The sequence below is a fragment of the Pezoporus occidentalis genome, unplaced genomic scaffold (genome assembly GCF_034315485.1).
Source record: "Pezoporus occidentalis ecotype Australia unplaced genomic scaffold, CSIRO_AGI_Poc_V1 ctg21, whole genome shotgun sequence".
Classification (NCBI taxonomy): Eukaryota; Metazoa; Chordata; class Aves; order Psittaciformes; family Psittacidae; genus Pezoporus; species Pezoporus occidentalis.
In genome coordinates, this window is record NW_026913964.1 from 6,437,650 (window position 1) to 6,459,684 (window position 22,035).

The 22,035-nt window shown below is 34.6% G+C and overlaps 1 long non-coding RNA gene across 1 annotated transcript in view; it reads left to right on the plus strand.

Annotated features, from left to right (window-relative positions):
- Positions 1 to 22,035, plus strand: part of LOC134164005 (uncharacterized) — a 152,779-nt gene that overhangs the window by 69,783 nt on the left and 60,961 nt on the right. The gene's annotated exons all lie outside the window — the stretch shown is intronic.

The window sequence follows — 22,035 nt, forward strand, 5'->3', positions numbered from 1 at the left end:
AATTCTGTGCATGAGCTGTCACAAACTGTTTGGCTGAACAAAGTTACTATTACTAAAGCACTGCTGATATTCTTAAACGGAAATGCAATGAGAAACACCTGTGTGAAAACCAGATTAGTAGAATTGAAAATCATCACGGATTCCTAGTCAGAAGTAAGTAAATAAGGTGATTCAGGGAAGGTCAAATAGTATCCATGTTCTCAAGTGGTGATGAAAACTTCAATTGAAAAGAAATGGTATAGAAACAGGTGTGATTGTTGTAAGGCACTAGAATGGAGAACTTCCCTTTAAGCATGTTTGAAATTCTGCAATCAAGAACAGTGTACCAGAAAAGCATAATATTATGGTTACTCCTGTTATTTTATGAACCTGGATAGATTGCAGAGTGCTTGTATAAACAGAAAGGAAACACTCTCCCAACTTTGCCTTGACATCTAAAATCTGTACAGCCCTCAGTGTATTATATGCAACTACCTGAAAGGAGGATGGAGTAAGGAGGTAGCTGGTCACTTCTGCCAAATAACAAATGATAAAACAAGAGGTAATGGCCTTGAGCTGCACCAGGGGAGCTTTAGACTGGATATTAGGAAAAATTTCTTCACTGAAAGGGTGTTCAGGCATTGGAACAGGCTGCCCAAGGAAATGGTGGAATCACCATCCAGGGAAGTGTAGATGAAGCCCTTACTGATATGCTTTAGTGTTGGGCTCGGCAGTCCTGGGATAAAGGTTGGACTTGATGATCTTAAAAGTCTTTTCCAATTTAGTTGATTCTATGTTTCTATATGATTCTACGATTCTATATGATTCCACAGTTCTATAGTATAAAGCCATATTGTCTAAACAGGTGTGTTTGATGGCATGCGTTTCATTCACTGCTGTTTTTGTGAGCCCGCGTAGAGAGCTGACACAAAACAAACAGTGCAGTTTGGACATATATTGCAGTGCATGACCGGCAAGTGAATTTGTCACATAGTGTAATGTATCCCTTCACCCCTCTGCTTTCATGCTTCCACAAGTATAACACTTCCTTTGTATGACGGATTAATGCCAACGGGCTTTATGGAAAGGTGGTCAGAAGAGCTATTTAAATGAAGAGGATGAATGATTGCCACATGAAAACAGAGGCCTAAGAATGTTTCTAGCAAAAATTAATTTTGTTTTTGTTCAAGGGATGTTTCTGTGTTTTTATCTGTATAATTTTTCCATGGCTGATATAGCAGAAAAAGAAAAAAAAAAATGGAAAGATCGCTGGAAAAAAAAACCACAAACTGATGTCCTTGATTAGGCTAGGCAAAGATTGTCTATTGACTTTAAAGCTTAAATAGAGGCATATGGCAAAAATTGGTTCACTACTGGGACTGACAACTGGGCTCTGTTCTGTTAACTTCAGCAGCAGCAAGATGATGGAGAGGAAATAACAAATGCAGACATGCAGTAAACAAGCCCAGGGAGTTACATGGAAGTAAGCTGTAAGAGTATACTAAATTACATCTATACATTAACCTTCTTTGTTTCCTTGCTGCAAAGAATGACATCTAATTATAAAGAAACATGGGAAAACTTCAGACCAACACCACTGCTACAGTCCTAAAAGCTCAAACCTTTGCTTATATCAATTGAAATTTTAAGTTAAATACCAATATACTATTTGTTTGGGTTTTGGGTTGCTTTAAATAGTAATTGTGTGAGATTTACATAGGAAGAATGCTAATACAAAATTAATTACATATAGAATTTATGGAGTTGACAGGAAAACTACCTGTGTTTGTGCCAAAGCCACCTATTACTATCAGACTGAATCAGATAGAAAGCTTTATATGAAATATACACTTGCAATAACATTTACATTGTTATCACTGTATTTTTTTTGCATAAAGGATTTTCTGTCTTTTTTCTTGAAAAGAAATCTGTGTATCTCTAAGTAGACTCTGATCGACTGTCATTGTTCAATAACTCTTCTTCCACACAGAAATATTTCAGGTTGGCTTTTTTTCCTGGTGTGATAGGCACATACATGTATGCATTCTAATACATAATATAGAAGAAATACATGTTTCCTCCAGACCTTTTTAGGATCAGAATTTTCACCCACAAATACTATGCTGTTTTCCCTGATGTATCATGAAAATCTCAACACAGCCCACACTGAAAACTAACAGTATAGTTGGGTCACCACTCATGGTTGTGACTGGAATTGATCAAGGCTTACACCATCTATCTTCACTGTTGTAAATTTCCTGTCCCAGTAAGGGAACCAGTGAAGTGAGAACCAACTAAATCTCTCTAATTAAAAGAAGATATTTCTTGATCTCCCAAATTTTTCTATTAATGTCCTATTCATGTCCTCTCACTCACCTTCCCATGCATTTCCTGGTTTCATATGACAATGGAAGAGGAAGTAATTTTAAACAGGTAGATGTTCCAGGCAGCCAGTTCTCTTTTCCTTTGCATTAATGCAAATCAGGAACTATATTACTTGCATCAGCATACACACCCCACTGTCACGAACTATTATGACACAGAGAATGAGGACCTTTAGTTTTAGGAACAGCTCATACACTTATACCTTCAGGAACTCTCATGGCCTATTATATACTAATAGCCATTGCTCTGAATCCAAACGTCTGATGCAGAACTGTTCTGTGGAAGTTGCAAGTAAGATCTAAAGCTTAGGATCTAATCCTGTTCTAAATGGCCTCAGTGAAAATCTCAATTGTAGGAACAGTAAAGAAGACATTGAAGGTTATAGTCTTTATATTTAAAAGAGATGAAAGTTAGTTCATAATTACCCTATAGAACTAATCCACTCAAAATATGTCTGGTGCCAAAAGTTTTTCAGAATTCAGAGACATGAACTCAGAGGAATGCTAAAGACATTCGCAATTTGCCCAACTAAAGTTTCTGAAGAGGGTACCAAAAATTTGGAAACGAGATTATTACTTCTTGGCGTAGAAAAAAACAAACTAACAATAGAAGGAGAATCCACTGAGGGCTTCTTAGTCCATAATTTTCTATTACAGAAATTCTTATTCTTTGCTTTCAGGCCTGTGGAACTGGCCATTTTATCTTACACAGTACTGCTAGTACTGAAATGATAAATATTGCAGTTCTTCCACAAGTGAACTAGAAGTGTATCACAAACACTGCAGGGTTAAGCATTTACCAAAGACTTTATTTGAGTGTAATATGTTGTTTCAGCAGCGCTGAAGAAAATTGTTTCTGGCATGATGAGTCAGGTGTCACATCAGAAACAAATATTTGACATTGTCTTGTTTCCATCATGCCTTGTCAGTATAGTTTTATAAACATCCATAAAGTTTTGCACACAGAAAGCATAAAAAGGAACATAATAGAGTATTCACTTAATGGGTGTCACATGCTAGAGTTTGTACTACAGTATAATTTTGAAACTCTTGCCAATAGGAAATTATGTTATAAATTTAAATTTGGGCTTACTATTGTTAATTAAAAAATTATGCTGTTTCAATATACATAGAAGCACAATAATATAACAGCTTTAATAATGAAACTTGCATCTTTTTATACAAGCAGGTAATAATTTAAATTACATTTATAACACAATTTTTAATTTATTTCATTATTTAATGCTGCACATTTTGTTAGAATTCTGTTGCTGATATTATAAATGCATTTTTGCAGTGCAGAAAGCTTGTGCTCTTATATTATCCTGGAAGCAAGTTAATTATTGTGTCACTTTTCATAGATGTGCCAGCATAAAATTATGAAGAAAATAGAAAAAGTGTACAATCTGTTACCATTTTTTATATGAACAGATCTTATATTCCCAACAGCATAAACAAGATGAAACCACTTCAAATAATCTGTTTCACATCTACTATCAGAACAAAATAATCTAGATTGCCCCAAAAGATAAAAAAAAAAGTTCTTAATTATAATTCCTCTTCATTTCCAGTTTATGCCCCAAAAGATAAAAAACATAAAGTTCTTAATTATAATTCCTCTTCATTTCCAGCTAATATTTAAACGCATTTCATATTATTTAATTGTAAATCAAAGGAATTTCAGGTTATAAAGCCAAGATCTGGAATTTTTTGTTTGTACATTGTGGTACCCAGACAAAAACTGTGGACTGTTTGGCTTTGATGTTTTTTGGTTGGCCCATTTTATCAAAAACTCAGCCAAAAAATTCCATACATCCTTGTACTACTGCTAGTGACTAATATTTCTAGATGTGTAACACAGCCTTACGATCAACAGTTCTGGGGGATATCACAGTATTTACAGCCACACAGGTGGGTCTGGCTTTGAATGTTACTTTCTGTTCACTTTGAATATGACTGTCATGTAATTTTTTTAGGGTCATCTTCCTGAAGAAATATATTAACTTCTTTTACTATATCCCAAATTATTTGGGAAGTTACTGTAATGTAGCATATTTGCCAAGATATTTTATAATCCTTCTAATTTTTCTTAATTTTTAGAGTTAATGAGCTAAGAGAACCAATGCAGATTTCGACTGAGAGCATTTTCATCTTATAAACAATTTTAAAATTAGCTATTTCAAGCCCTACCAAAGTTTCATCTTAGATACAGTGATCCATGTATTATATTTAATAGATTTATAAAAAATAAATTTTACCTATTCACCTTAATTTAAAAAAGTAATATTTTCTAAAATTCTCGTTGTTTTAAATCTGAATTAATACTTGAACATGGAAAATATCCAGTAAAAGAAATATGTGGCATGATGGATTTCTGCAGTATATCGGGACACACATATACTAGGAATAGCCAAGAAAAAAAGAATAGGTGGCCAGGGAATAGTGAGACATCTTACACTTTTTGCACCAATGCAACCATTTTTAATAACAAAACAGTCTGATGAAAACACTTGTACTTCTATAGGAATTTAATGAAGTTGTACTCATTATGTTACTGTATTTTTTGAAAACTCTTCTTTGGAAATGATGAAACATGTATTTACTTCTGAAGACATTCAACTTAAAAGATGATTGATATTTCTTTTGCAGTTATTTCATTGTTCATTTATTTATGCTAGCTTCAGCATAACTTTTTAATGTTTTTCTAATCATGACATATATTTTTATATAAATGTATATAAAATTACCTCCTGAGACAGTTTAAAACTTTTTTGCCGAAGTAAGAAAATTTCCCACTACTCTGTGTCAGAACACATGTATTTCTCATTACAAAACTTTGACCAATTTGAGGAAAAGAAATGAAAGTGACTGAGCAACAACATAAATTGTGCCCCTTCTTTTTTCCTAACTGTTATTGCAAATAACAAAGATTCAAGAATGGCTTTACAGAAGTTATTGTGGAGAGTAGTGACATTTTGTGTTCCCAAGTCTTTTTACTTTTATCAATAGAGGTAATTATATTGGTTTTTTAGTATGTGGATGACTAAATTTGGTTGAAGCTTGACAGCTTGGATTGGTATTGATGAAATAACTTCTGCAATATTTGAAGTATTCTAAGTGATGTCTTTGTGTTTGAAGCAGGCATCAAAAGAATTTTCAAATGGATCAATCACTTCATTTAGCCCAATGTATGCTATATTTTTTGTTAATTTAGAAACTAAGGAAAAAAAAAAAAAAGTAAAAGTCCCTAGCTGAAAAAGATGCTTTAAATGCAATAAAAATATCACCAAACACGTTGTAAGGAGCACCTGCAATCTGAAGCATTTATTTTTTTTAAAGTTTGCAAGCATTTTTCTCATCTTTTTAATTGCCTATCTTTTCCACCACCTTATCTTCATTTTATATCAACATCTCTTTCATGTTTTTGAAAAAAACCCCATATTTGGTGATGTAGAAATAATAATAATCAACAGTTTAGGCTGTGTTCTTATATGTGGAGGCAAACCATGTTGAAGGATCAGGAGTAATGTAACAGGTGAGTCAAATGAAGCTCTGCTTGTTGAGGCATGCTGATGGAATAGACCCCAAGGTATTTAGCATCTTTATTATCTTAATAGTTATTGTCAATATATATGGATCTGCACGAAGTAAATGTGCCTGCAGTGCTGCTCCAAATTATAATCTTAGTGGTTGAAGTTGTTAATAAATAATACTAAAATGACAAGTACGGAGATTAATAGTAGAATCATGGGATGGTTTGGGTTGTAAAGGACTATTAAGGTTATTTAGTCTACCTCCCCTTACAATGAACAGGGCATCTTCAGCTAGATCAGGTTGCTCAGAGCTCTGTCCAGCCTGACCTCGAATGTTTCCAGGGATGGGGCATTTACCACCTCTCAGGGCAGCCTGTTCCCGTGTTTCACTACTTGTAAAGATTTCTTTCTTATATCTAGTCAGAATCTACCCTCCTTTAGTTTAAACCATTATTTTGACTTATATAAAGAATACTTTCTCAGTGGTTAAAGTTTTTTTTCCATGTTAATGTGTATTGGCTTTATTTACAACTGTACAGCCTCAGTTTTAAAACTTGCTTCAACAGTGACTCCAATGACAGATTGATAATTTTATGTCACTCCCTTAATCTTGGCTGAATTTAAATTTGTGTCAAGATCGTGTTCCAATTGCTCTTCTCTTACTTTAAGGTCCACTGTTATAAAAATATAGGTCTCATGTCTTGGTGATGCTCAAACTTCTCATGAATTGAGAGTATTTGATAGCCTCATAACACATTTCTGACTACAAAAAGATTTAGAATCCATTGCAAAGCATGCCTGCTGAATATTTTTCTAATTTTTAGTGGAAAAATATTTGCAAAATTACTAGTGTAAAATATATTTATATAAATTGTAATATAGATTTATAAATCCTATTTCTGTTTGGGTTTTGTTTGTTTGTTTGTTTTTTAATGTAGCCCATCTGGCTTTTTTTTTTTTTTATGTTTTGTTTCAGGTATCTGACCAGTTTCCCTCTTTCCCATTAATCTCAGAGTGCAGTTCCTGCTTTATGCTTACAAACACACATATGTTCGAACTTGTGAACACTCTTTCTGCTTATGTGTTTGTAAGGAAGATTCCAGATTAAGTCAGCAGAAATTCTTATTTTGTCCCATTTTCTGAAGATACAAGAAGTTCTAAGTTTTCTATCCATCCAATCAGAATTTCATCTCTCATATCAACTACAACAGCAACCAAATAACATTTTCAATTTCATTTATTGTATGGGTGTATGTTCCTGATTTGATATTTTCAGTTAAACCAAATGTTAGATGAACCCTCTCATTACCTATAAGGTATTGTGCTATACTACAGTCATCAGACAGTATAGTGTGCATATCCACAAATATATATGCATGGGTATGCCAAGGAAAAAGTATTTGTATTACTCCTTCTGATCACATATTTTCATGCACCTTGTCTCTGAAGCTGTAGGGGGAATAAAAGGAATCTGTATTTTGATACAGTTACTAATTGAGGTCTTTTATTTTACTTTTTTACTATTGTCAAGTGGCAGAGGGTTACAGCAATTACATAAACTATGTAGCTCCCATTACAAGCAAATTAAAAATAGTTTGCTATGTCTCTGAATATTTTCTTTTTTTCAGCAGAACCAAATAGTATAATGGGCAGGATGTAAGAAATTAAAGCACTTTGTTTCTACTGGTTCTAATTTTAAGGCACTTTTTTTCTACTGGTTCTAATTTTAATAAGAAAGAACCTTTCAATGTGTTAACAACTGTAATTGAGCATGAAAGTTTAAGTTTCCATCTTAACTTTGCCTTGCTAGGAATTAATCTTACTTTAGAAGGTAGAATTTTAATTTGAGAACAAACATTATGAGCATTCGAAGGAAGTAGAAATAAAATCAGATTAAAATCTACTACTCGTTCCCTGCCTCCCATCTGGGTAGTCATCAGTCCCTTTTCACTGTAGAAATCCAACTGAAGGATCAGGAAGCTCCTCTTGTGAGGAAGAATGACATGCAACATTTTAAATATAGACCATCTGAATTTGTGTGAAAGAAGATAATCATATACATATTTCCAAGCAATTGTGAACTGTTAAGTATAAAAAAAATGTGACTTTGTTTCTTCATGCTGCTTAACAACTGGACATTTATTTTGCTTTATGCCACTGTTAAATGAAATGCTTTTGATTCTGTTCAGCACACATAATTTAAGTCCAAAGAGCACAACTCAGCACAGTTTCATTTCACTAGTGATTCTCTGGGAAAAAAAGGAAAAAAAAAAAAAAAGAAAAAAAGAAAACTCATCTGAGAAAGAGAACAAAACAGAGAAAATCCAGAAACAACTCACTTAAGTACTGCTGAGAAAGAAAAACATATGGTCCAGTGGTTCGGGACAAATTCAAAGGAAGAGGATCTCTTTTTTGAACTTCTAATCTGGATAGTCTTTATTATGTGATTTTTTAGGGGAGTCCTTCAAACTTTTTCAGCTTCAGTCAACTCTGCTGGCATAATGGGTAAAAGAGCAGGGCATCACTACAAACCATATGTTACCACATTAGTTTCTCTGGGTAAGTAGATACTGTGAACGCTTTAAAATGTCTATGCTTTTCTTAGAAAAACATTAATTCATAACAACACTGCAGCTTCATCAGCTTTAGAAACAGGAATCAAATAGGGTAGAGCTGTTACAGCAAGAAGAAAACGTGAAGAATGGGATACAAAGAATAACACTAATCTTGAGATCTCTCAGATTTGTAAAGGAATGGACAGAAACCAAGATCATGTCAGTCAAACAGTGGATGAATAACCAACTTAATGAGTTAACAATAAAAGAATAAAATGGAAGCCATCCTTTGGAACAAGGAGCCACATCTGCTTTCAGTCATGTCAGTATGAATCCAGAATAATTTCAGTAATTGATCTGAATGAACTAGGTTGACATTGCATTGCCGTATTGGTGTTGTGGGGCAAATGTTTCTATAATATGACACTTTCAGATCCAGAGAAACTAAAAATAAGCTATACAAATGAGAGGAGTACTTTTCTTATCTGATATGTTTAAGTCCTTAAATAATGAGAGCTTTGTTTTGTTTGATATAAAACAAACTATCAATCACTTTATGAACAATAGTTTGATTTTTTGTAGTACATTAGATGCCTTTTGAAGAGGAAATATGTCAGAGAAATTAATAAAAAATTAAAATTCAATATGAAACAAGTGTTCTAGTAGGGACTCAAATTAGACCCATTGGCAAATTACTGGGCCTTCAGTTCCCTCTCATAGCTTTCCAGAATGTCCAGGAAAGAACCTAAAACATATTCTCACATATTCATTAGGAAAGAATTCATTCAGCATGTCTCAGCTTACTGTATAAAGCTCTGTAATGTTGGAAATCTCAGGGCTATATTCAAGAAAGTAATTCTACCGTTATACTAATGTGATACTTGTTTGTTCTTTCATAGTGTGGTGGAAAGCATGTGAACTTTGTTTTCACCAAGTTTATAAATTTCACTGGTTGTAGACTTGATTTTGTGTGTCTCTGTGTGTATGCATTACGTAAAAATATTTTTAAAATAGTTTTATGGAGTTTATTTAGAGCCTGAATAGATCACCAGTAACATGTTCATCAGCATTGGAGAGCCACTGCACTGGAGCTTATTGTTTCCTCAGGGAATGGAACGTGGTTTTCTTTAGTCATAACATCTTTCTGCTTTTGTCAAATATCTCTCAAATTGAGATATTTCTACTGCATTTTATATAAGATATGTTAGCCTATCATTATCATCCATCATCACTACTCAGCTGACATGTATGGCAATTCTAAAGATTTAAACAATGTTAACTACTCTTAAGCAAAAAAAAAAAAAAAAGCAAAAACGGTGGGAAATTCCATATGAAAGGTGTGAAAGGGTTAAATCTCAGAACTAAGAGTGCAATTCAGTGCACCCAGAAGGTAACAAATGACAGATTAGATTGCATAAGTAAGCTTCAATTAAGTCCTGATACATATCTTTAATTATAAGTTATTCCACCAAATCTGTCCTCTTCAATGACTAGAATGGATCAGTTGTGTGAAATAAGTAAGGCTATGTGGTGAGGGATATGATTGTTTGTAGGACCTTTGATTTACCTGTTCATAAGTAGAAAAGCATATAATTACTGAGTCAGGATAGCTCATAAGTAAAAAGGTGGCTTCTGCTGTCAAGGCAATTTGATGCTGCCTTAGAGATTTAGAGTTTTATCCTGACTTTAATACATACAAGCAAAAGGCTGCTTAGCACATAATTTAAAACAGACCTTTAGAAGTGTTGGCTTGTGGGTTTGGATTTATTTTACTAATGGTTGTGCTGAATTTTGGATCCTTATTTTGAAACCTTTGAAACTGACTGTCAGAGATTCAGTGTATGGAGGCTTCGAATATATCAGGATCTTCCACATGCTGAATAGGTTGAAAATATCAGGTCTTAAAACCAAAATTTAGTGTATATTTTTATGTTGCTCTTTGTGTTGCTCATTTCTGTTAGTAAAATTGGTTTATTACCTGTCCTTTTCTATTATGAAAAATTGAAAATTATTAGAGATTATTGTAATAGGCTAATAGTAAAAGAGGTAGTTTTATCCTTAGAGTAGAATTTGAAGTGTGTTGTATACAAGGCCTCTGTGAAACATGGAATGATAAGAACAGAGGAAAATAAGGATTTTTTTATTATTAAGTAAGGGTATGCATTCTCTGCAGTAGGCCTTTAAAAAATGTATAAGAGACTATCACAGTGTCTATGCATATGCAATTTATGCATACCAAGTCAAAGATGAAATCAGTGCTTGCTTCTATAATTTTACTAGCCTTTTTAACATTGGTGTTTTCAGGGTAATCTCAGTTTGACATAGATCACTATGACATATGATAATATCATCTTGTCAATTAGCTCTTTAAACCATCCTGTATGGTTTAAGATGAAGCAGCTTGAATGTTTGTGTCATGAGGGGAAGTATAAGTAGAATCCCAGGTCACAGACAGGAAAAGTGGTATTTAAGGGAAGCAACACTGTAAAGATGTACTGAAAGCAGAAGCCAATATAACTATTTTTCTTTTCTTTTATGGAAAAAAGAACCCTGTTGGTTTGTCCCAGTTTCACATTTTTATGGCTTGAATCGCTTCTGTTTATGAAAGAGAGTAGAAATACCTTTGGATCAAGTACAAACAAGGCAGCTGACTAACAGCCCCTTCTGTTAGTTGACATGGGTTGTCTATGAAATACTGATTTTTTTGGTGAGATTGCATTTTTGTTAATTTCACATTTTATGAGGAACGTTCACTAGGGAAAGACATAGGAAAGTCTGCTCCTGGGTAAGATAAAGGTTGTGGAAAAATTATTCACCTAGATCTGCTACATGGTTATCTAGAGACTACAGTTTTGACCCATATATATGTTACTATTTTTAAGGCTCCAAACAGCAGATGGTATTGGTTGACAGTCAGCAAAGACAAGTAAAAGTGTTTATAATGTTGCAAGGTTATGGAGGTGAATTAAAAAACAAAGGATTCAGAAGTGATAAAAAGTACAGAAAATAGTTGGGATGGTAATAAAGCTGCTTCCTTCCAGGGGCAATATATTTTTTTATGGTGTCTGATTGCAAATTAAGGTGAAAAAAATTAACCCCAGTGTCCTGGGTTCAGCAGTAGCAGTCATTTTTCTCCTTCTTGGTAGCTGGTGCAGTGCTGTGTTTTGACTTTTGGCCTGGGAACAGAGCTGATAACAAGGATGTTTTGGTTTGGCCAAGGACTTTGTGAGCCTCATGTTCTGCCAGGGAGGAGGGGAAGCTGGGAGGAAGCAGAGACAGGGCACATGACCCAAACTGACCAAAGAGGTATTCCATACCACAGCACGTCATGCCAGGGATGTAACTGAGAGTTACCTGGGAGGGCTGGGACTGCAGGGTTGGAGGAGGTATGGGTCGGTGCTTGGTCAGGCTCGGGGGGAAGTTATTGGTTGGCTGGTGGTGAGGTGATGTATTCTCTTCCCTTGTTATTTCCTTTATCATTGTTATTATTGGTGGTAGCAGTAGTGATTTGTGTTATACCTTAGTTACTAAACTGTTCTTATCTCAACCCGTGGGAGTTGCATTCTTTTCAATTCTCTTCTCCGTCCCTTCAGGAGTAGGGGGAGGGCAAGAAGAGGGGGGGACAGTGAGTGAAGGAGCTCTGCCTGGTTTTAAACTACGACACCCAGGCATAAAAGAATATTCAGTCCTTACCTCCCTGGTTTCCAGAGCAAAAGCCCTTAGTCTTTGATTTTAGATTTGATTTTTTTTTTTTTCCCTGATGGTTGCCATACAAAGAGATATAGCTCAATAAAAGGAAAGATCCAGTGCACATTTCATATTTTTGGCCTGAAGGAATTCTTAGTCAGGTTAATGGATCTGATGGTTTTCCCTTCATTGATTTTTAAGATGATTATATTTTATTTATAGGTGAAAAAATAATAGTTAATCTTAAATTTATTGAAAACTTGTGAGACTGCAGGAACTGATCATGATAACAATACATTTAGGGAGGCCAAACTATTCCTGTCTTTAATCCTGTAATTGCTGATGTGAGGCAAACCTATTGACTTGAAATTAACTGTATTTTTATATACACCTGTGTTCAGAATAAAAGAGTTATATTTTTCTTGCTCTTATGAAAGATTTTATTACATGAAGCATTGATACACCTCAGGTGTTTCTTTTGTGAAAACTGTATGTGAAGAGCTGAAAGCTCATGGATAAGAGCATGTTGTCCACTGGAGGCTGTGAGATCTGATCTCTAAGTCAGCCAAGTCATTTGTCAGATAAAAAGCCTACTGGTCAACTCTAATTGTGTCCAGAGGTTTGAATCTTAAACCATGACATGGGTTACAAATTTCCAGTGGAACTTAAGAGAGCAGCATTAACAACAGCTCATTTTAACCCAGCACTCTGTGCCTTAGCACTGTTAAATTTGTTTTTGTGTTCTTAAATGGGCTCAGAGACCTTTTTTATTTTTTTGAACATCAATAGATGATAGCAAAATATGTAACAATTTTAGAATATAAAGCTATAAAATGTCATTCATTTCTCAGTAGCACTCATTTTTGGCATTCAGCTCATCTTGCAAAACTATTGAACTGAGTGGCTAAAGATGGAGAGATGCTGAATCAAAGTTATGCCTCAGGCAACCATAAGCCCTTGTTACACAATCCTAATGTGTGGTGAAAGTTCTAGAGTGGCATTATATTTTGACAAAAAAAAATAGCTTCTCAGCAATTTCATTAGTCATAATGATCCAGATCCAGTGCATTTCTGTGGGGTAAACTAGCAGAAACACCAGTTCGGGAATGTGCAGCAGATTCTGTAGAAAACAAAGTAAGAAAAAGGGAGAGACATCAGAACACAGCAATTACTGTTGAATTTTTCATGCTTATAATGCATTATCTCAAGGTGGCACTGCCATTAATGGCTGTATAAGGCCTCTGACTGGACACCTACATTAATTTTAGATCTCCTCTATTGTTTTGCTTGAAGCAAAATTTGACATCAACACGATGTTTCACCTTAGATTGAACTTAGTGGGGAAAAAACACGAAAGTAAATTAAAATCCCAGCTCACTTCCCACTACTTTGCAATAACACCAAAAGCTGTCTAAAACCTTTGGAAGAGATTTCCAACAGAAAAAGCCTAGGGTTTTGTGGTTTTTTTACTTCCTTTCCCTGACTCCGTGATGCACCCAACGCAATATATTAAAAGTTTAAGCAACATACAAAAATAATTAGATACACTGTCTTCAGTTTTTTTTTCTACAGAGATGAGTCTATGTACTGTGTATAATTAAAAGGGAAATAAAATGAAGAGTTGAGGATTCAGAGCCTTTCCGATATTTAGCATGTGCAACTGTAACTGTCTGGAAGGGGATGCAAAATGAGATAAGAGAGGGGGCTGCATTTACTGAGTCTGAAATTACCACAGATGTGTGAAGTATTTTCCTGTTGGGAAAATACAGCTGTCAAAATAGATTCTCAGGTAGCGTGTGAATTGGTGACTGTGGGACAGGACAACAGGGCAGAGGTTGAACAAAACTAGCAGAGGTTTGGCCTCCAAATCTGGCTAAAATAAGAGATGATCTGAACCATTGCCCAGAATTCAAACTGAAGGAGAAGTGAACTTGTCAAAAACTATGTCCTATTTTCTTGTTCCTCTGCACTTCCTGATTCTACTTGATTCTCTGAGTCAAGGGCCAAGGTAAGATTAAAAAGGCTGATCTTGCACTTTTGTATGTACACTGGCTCAAGGACCACAAGAAATCTCACATGAAGTCTGTTCTCATAAATTTGCTAGGTAAATACTGCACTTAATTAAATTAATTCAAATAAAACCTGGAAAATTCATCAAAATAAAGTCTGTTTAATCCTTCCTATAATTATATATATTTTCTTCAAACAACCAAAAATTTGTGACAAATAATTATGAGTGTCAGAGACTTCAAACCAGTATGGATGCTACAGATGAAGATTTAATGAGCCTTTTTCTTTTCCTTCCTTCTTTCACTTTTTTTCTTAAAGGTACTTCATGAAATGTAAAAATTGTGTCATTTGTACAAACCATGCAAACAAAAGCTTTGGGACTACTCAGAATGCATAAACTTGAGCATATGTGCAAATATCTGCTGGATTGTGCCCAAAGGGCACATCTACAAAGAGCTACAAGTATAAAATACTGAAATTACTTGCACACGTGCTATTTAGGTCATTATCTATAGCAATTCAATGTAAATGAAGGATCTATTTGTGTTATTTGTATCTATTTATAGACTTTGTCCAAGATTTGAAAGAACTCCCTGTGAACTGTAAATTGACTATTGCTTATCTGTTATTTCAGGAGCAAAATGATGAAAAAAGAGTAAGGAGGGAAATACTAAGTAATGAAATATCTTTTTTTTTTTTTTTGTAATATGAAACAATCATCTAACTTTAAGAATTAGAGGAAAAGATGATCTATAGTGATAGTGTTAAGAACATTCTTTCATAATTCAAATTCTGTGGAGTTACATACTTGCATCTTATAACTTTTCTAATTAACAGTATTTAGAGTATATCGTTCATGACAGTCAGGTATTTGTGTTTGCTTTCCTAGCAAAAACAGAGTAATTTCATTTGCCACATCTTCATTTTTAACCCTCATAAGGTCTTATCAATTTAGAAACATTTCAATTTCTGTACACATATTTTTGATACAATAATGAGGTAGAACTCAATCTCTACCCACACTGTTGGATGTCACAGTATCAATGCAGATTACTGATGGGGAACTTGAAGTAAAACCACACAATTCCTAGGAATTGCTCTTATGTTATGAATTGGAATAATATTAATAAAATTAAAAATAATTTAGAAAAACAATTTAGAAAGTTACTTTAATCTCACTTTTGTAAGAATCCTTAAGTAGGTTTCCTCTGCTGTTTACCTCCACCCTTCCGCCCTCCTCCCCCCAGTAAAATAAGTTTTGGAGAGACCTTTGTAAAATTGCCCAGAGGAATTTAATAAGAAGAGTTTTCACTTTCTAACTCAAATTAACTGTAATTTTGCAAGTTTATAAATTTATATAAAAAAATCAGTACTATAAAATGTATCTCCAGTCTGCTAAAGATAGGAATACAATTCTGATGAATAGGAAATACGAAGACAATTATTGTATGATAACTCATTTATAGACAAAATTAAGGATTTAGCAGACGCAGTAAACTTCCATAGATAAAAAAGGCAATGAACGTTCTATTTCACTCCATAGAGAGTAGTAAAATTAAAAATAACAAGTCTTGAGAAGATCCTACAAACTGTTTTCTTTCATAAAGGGCAGAGATGGAAGACAAGCTGATCTGGTGGATTAGTATTATGCATGAAAAATATAATCTACCATGAAAAAAATGAATGCCACAACATAGTTTTGTATATAGAGATTTAAAAAATTACACAGTAGAAAGAGATTGAATTCTAGGCAAGCAGATTCATAAATCTATGCAGATTTTTAAAGAAGGAAACAATTTTATACTGAGCTCTGGAAAGTGATCTTGCGTAAGGTATTCATGAGAAGTTGTCCTTAGTGAAATACAAGGAAACGGATTTATCACCCACAAAGAAAATACTAAGCCTTAGCAGGTGTGGTTTGTTCAGGCCAAATGCTCAAGTAAGCACTCTAAGAATTTAATAAGAGTTTAGGCTCACACTGGAAATACCTGATTGCATACTTATGATCTTGCACTAGCTGAAGAAAAAAAATAGCTCAAGAAGCATTATGTTTCTTCTGTACAAACAGGCAGCTTGGTTTATAGTATTTTCACAGGTTTAGAATGTATATTTTGTTCTTTTATTTACATTCTTCAATTGAATGACAATCATAATAATAACAGTAGTAGTGCTTGTAATAAACCCTAAAACTCCTGCATTTGCTACAAGTTATTTCAGCAGTTGCTGATAATGGTGTTTACTGCATCTTCTATCACTGTGACTCTTCCACTTGTGTCCATTCACTTTCAGTGTTTTCCTCTCCTCAGCAAGTATGCAATCATTTATCAAAGAAGGAAATTTTTGCTAACACTAGTTTCTTTTTTTACCAACTCTTCCCTTTATTCATATGAATACCATGTTTTTCTAAATTCAGTTTTAAATATGAAACATAAACCCATTAAAATGAAGTGTTGATGCTGCATTATATTCCTATATCTTCTATGATAATTGATGTATATAGTTTTCTTCTCAGTATTTTGCATTTTATTCTACAATAACAAAGTCATGCAGAGGTGTTGCTTGCCTTTCATTTGCCCTTATTTTGAAAACCAGGGATACAGTTTTTATGCTGGATAGACAATATAATTGCACCAGATTGTCAGCATTGTTGTATGGGCAATGAGCACATCCAGGTAAGTGAATGGAAATGCAGAGGCAGAGCCAAGTATTGTTTACACAGAATGCAGCTTACTGAATGGAGCAGCACAGATAAAGAAGAGAGGCATACTTAATGTCAAACTGGCTTTCTTGGGTAGTATAAAATAAACTATGTAATTGCTACACATTGTTTCAAAATAATTGAGCAGACAAGATTGTGAAGAGCTGCAGTGTAGTAGTAACTTTTTTGTGCAGTATCTCCTACAGGGAGAATCATGTAAGTATTTGGGTTTGATTGGAAGTTGAGTCTGGCTCTTGAAAATCTGGCCATTTATGTCACCTTATAATTCCTGTTAAAAATAGTCTAATGCTATGTGTGCATCTCTGTTAGAGGACAGATGGTTATGTGTAAACAAAATAAAATGCACTTGGCATATATGCATACCCACTTTCCTGTCTTTTTTCCTTGAGAGAACTGATCCAAATAGTGATACTTCCCAGGATAGGAGCAAAAATAATTACCGCTTGCAAGTGCAGAGACATGTATCCCCATTCATCAACTAATATTGAGGATCAATCACATTGTTATAACAATATTTTTGTTATAAAATTTGATGGTTTGCATGGTTAGTTCTAAAATAAGGTTTAGATGATGCTTTTTCTGTTTTTATTTTTTTATTGGAAGGATTTTCTATTTTAGGCATATGTAACATCTATATTTCAGACTGATTTTTGACAGCATTGTAGCCTAAGGAACACTTGGAACTTCCTTTTGCTCATAAATTCTACTTTTCAGAAAAATTCTTGCAACAGATATTTTTACACGAGAAAGAGATTAATTAAATGATACCAATTGTAAAGGCTTTGTTGCCTTTGGTTTGTCATGTTAATAGTGAATAACATTGATGAATGGAGACCGGGGTTGTATTAAATCCCAGCCCACTCTTAATCCTTTCTTCTGTCTTTGAAATACAATATAAATAGAGCATTCCAAACCACTCTTCAGTCAGACGGGTGTTCATAACCTTCTCTTACAATGCAAGGGTTAGGGAGTATGGTGTCAGAAAAATGCTCAGTCATCAACAAACCAAAAAAAAAGAAAAAAAGATCCAAAACCATCAACTAAACTGATAATGCTTGGCTAATATTTACATTCTTACAACAAAACTTTTGAGGTTTACCTTACCTTTGTTCATCTTATTCATGTAGTTTAGTCTGTAATGTAACTGCTGTTTAGTTTTTTCTCACAAACTGTTCACAAAGCCAAAACCCACATGAAAAACTGTTCAGTTGAAGGTGGAGATTGCAGATTAAGATTACTGATTTAAGAAAAAGAAAGGAAAGGAGGGGAAGACAACATACGCAACTGTCCTTTAGCTTTATGGTAGCTTGGTTTATTTTCTGTGCAATTGTGTTGATTAGTGGGACAGTATAGAATAGTTAGCCTAGTTTGGGTGGCTGTACATAAAGTTATCTCCTGGGATTTGCATGAAATTCCCTTAAAACTGAGAAAACCAAGACCCTTACAAATTTTCCACATTTGGGAAGCAGCTGATATTTGGCTCAGTATAGTAATAATGTAGCATTATCTTCTAGGTGTTAGATGACTTCTAGGTTGGCTGTCTCCTTACATGGGGATAAGTTCCATTGTAGATAAAGCAGCAGAAGATCAATTACTCTTCCCTATAACAGTGTTTGTTTAAAATAATTAAGAATCATAAAATCATAAAATGGTTAGGGCTGGAAGGGACCTTAAAGATCATAGAATCATCTAGTTCCAACGCCCTGCTACAGGCACGGTCACCCTCCACTAAACCAGGTTTCTTAATGCCCTGTCCAACCTGGTTTTGGACACATCCAGGGATGGGGCACCTACAACTTCTCTTGACAACCTATTCCAGTTCCTCACTACCCTCATAATAAAGATTTTCTTCCTAATATCTAATCTAAATGTACCCTTTTTCAGTTTAAAACCGTTCCCCTCTTGACCTGTCACTGCATGTCCTTGTAAAAAATCCCACTTCAGATTTCTTGTAGGCCCCCTTTAAGTACTGAAAGACTTCTGTAAGGTCTTCCCAGAGCCTTCTCTTCTCCAGGCTGAACAAGCCCAATTCTCAGCCTGTCTTCATAGGAGGGGTTCTGTAGCCCTCAGAGCATCTTTGTGGCCCTTCTCTAGACTCAATCCACAAGGACCATGTCCTTCTTGTGCTGGGGGCCCCAGAACTGTACACAGTACTGCAGGTGGGGTCTCATGAGTGTGGAGTAGAGGGACAAAATCACCTCCCTTGACCTGCTGGTCATGTTCCTTTTGATGCAGCCAGCATCCAGTTGGCTTTCTGGGCTGTAGCACACTGCTGGCTCATGTTGAGTTTCTCATCAACCATCACCCCCAAGTCCTTCTCCTTAGGGCTGCTCTCAATCCATTTTCCACCCAGCCTGTAGTTGTGCTTGGGATATCTTTCTTCATCTCCTTTCTCATAAGATTTGTGGCAGTTTAAACATTTGTGACAGATGAGATCTAAAGCACTGCCTTCTTATATTGATATAATATGAAATGTTATCTTTCCTACTCTAAAATCTTATTTTAATTTGTTTAGAATATACACAGGAGCTGCAGTGAAAGTATTTTAAAGTTAGACTGAAATTAGTTCAAGTCCTCTTAAATTCAAGAAATATAGACAAATAGGCAAATCTTCATTTCGTTATTGATTGCTTAACTTAGAGTTAGATGCTGCCTTTATCATTCTTAAGTACAGCACAATGTAGCTCAAAATGTTAGGTTTGTAATCCTTGATGCTCATTTTTCTCTGCCTGATTGTGACTTCTTATAACTGTTATTTGACTTTCTGGATGCTCAGTTAGTGGGGAAAAGAACTGGTAGTGCCTAGAATGGACTAAATACTTACAGGAGTTCTACATGAGTGTGAAAAAAATCAATACATTTAATTTGAAGCAGAGAGTTAATGCTTACAGACTGGCCAGATTTTCATGAAAAATCAGATGAGATTTTAGCATCAGCATGCTCCCAAAGGTCTGAAGATCTGAGCATTCGGGAACTCTCTATGGCCTTAAAATGACAAATGGTTACATATTCCTGTTGGATCGTTTCTGAGTAAGTAGTATCCCATAATCCTTTCATTAAATGTGTAGGCTTCACAGATGCTCTCTTCTAATCAACCGATTATCGATCTGTACATGACATCACTCTAACAGATGATCTGTCTTGCAACACTTTTACATACATAAATAAATACAAGAAAAGACTTGGGGCCTGCCAGTTTCATCAGTAACCTCCAGAACTCCTCTAATCTTTTTATAGTACAATTTTGTTGGTAATTTCCAAAATTTACATAATTACATCCTGTTTTAGCTTACATCTTTCTGCTTATTATGTTAACTCACCTAAAAACCGTCTTATTCAATGTTAGCATTGTAACTGAGTAAACAAACATTTTTTAGTAGCCGAGCTTGAAGTTCAAAGCCATACTTCTTGCCTATCAATATATTACCATTTTGCTATTTTATCTTTTGTAAATCATTAGAAATGGTGACTAAAAATATAGCATCACTTGTATTATTGCATTGTTCCTTGGGACATTTATGCAAAAGGGATTCTTCTCAGCAGTAATACATTCTTTTTATTTTTCTTCATCTTAACTCAGCTTACCTTCAGTAACAGAGGTAGATTTTTCTCCCAATTTTCTAATAAAGGAACGAAATAAAGGACTGAACTAAAACTTTACATCTATAAATACTCAAATCTAAGCGATCTTTGAAGCCCTAAAGGTAACAAAATGATCAAAAGGAAAATTTATTGAGTATATACAATATACATTTTAACAGAAAACTTACTTTTTTTTAAGAAACTATTTATCAAATAATAAAGATTAACCAGATTTGTTTAAAGACTGCATGTTACACTGGATCTTTTCTCATGTGTACTACTGATGTTTTGACACGTGTTGAGTAAACTGATATTAACATGACATTAGGAAAAATTCTCCTCCTGAGAGGAAATCTAGCTAAACAAAGTGATATTTTATTTTTTTATTATATTTATTTAAATAAAATGGCTGATTAGATGTTAAACAGAACAGAGGTTAATGATCTTTGTTATTGGTATTATAAAAATTAAGAAAGAATAAAATAGGGTTAATGATGCATCCCATTATTGTTATTACGGGGATTAAATGCATCCTGTTGGCCACTGCTCTGAAAAAATGGGCCCCAAGCTGTGATTAATTAGCAAAATTATATTATTGTCTAACCTTATGCTGTAATCAATTACTCTCATCACTGTGTTTTTCAGTGTGGGTTCTAAGTGTTTTAGGTAGGTCTCCAGCTTTGTGCGTAAAAATGGAGGAAATAAACTCTTATCTGATTCAGTCCAGCCTTTATATGAAAGATGATATTTATTGCATGAATACAAAATGAAATAAGAGAGTAGATAGGATAAAAGGTGGCTATTTGAGGATAATCTGAATTTGTTCCTTATATGTAAAGTGTGTCCTTGTCTGTTCATTTTCCCTTTTTTTTTGGAATATTTATATTACAGCAAAATGTCTACTGGGAATAAAAGAAGAGATATCAACTGGTGAGTTAAAACTATCTATTTATTATTGGTTGTTTTTGTTATGATTGTGTGTGTCAACCCAGAACAAGACCGTATTGTGCTAGGCTCTTTACAAACAGAGAATACCAGATGGTCCCAGCTCTAGAGAGTTTATAATCTGAATCAACAGGGTGAATGATGAGGCATAACATAAAACAGTAGTGTGAACAATGTGATGGCAGCAAATGTTATATTACTTCCATAATTTCTTGCTGAAAGCAAGGAGGGAGGGTTTAGTATGTTTACTGGTGGATTAGGTCTAATATGGCAATGGTGACCCTGTTAACACTTTGCAGCACCGTGAATACTTTTGATGGTGACACTGGGAAGCAGCCTCATGGCTGCAGACTTATTTCCTCCTCCTCCAACTGCCTCTGCACCTCTATCCTCTGTCCGGAGAACTAGAAAGATGCAGAAATGAAGAAAAGGGTAACTGATATGGGTTTCAAGAAAGGCTGAGATGAAACTGTTGTAGGGGAAGGACAAGTTTGGACCAAATGACTAACCATATTTTTAGCCAAAGAAATGGCCTGCTTGGCTACTTCTACTTTCTTCTGCTAGACCATCTCATTGGCTTGCTTCTGTAGTTTTACACTTGATAATCAGTGTTTGGAGGGAGAAGAAGACATGAAAACCCC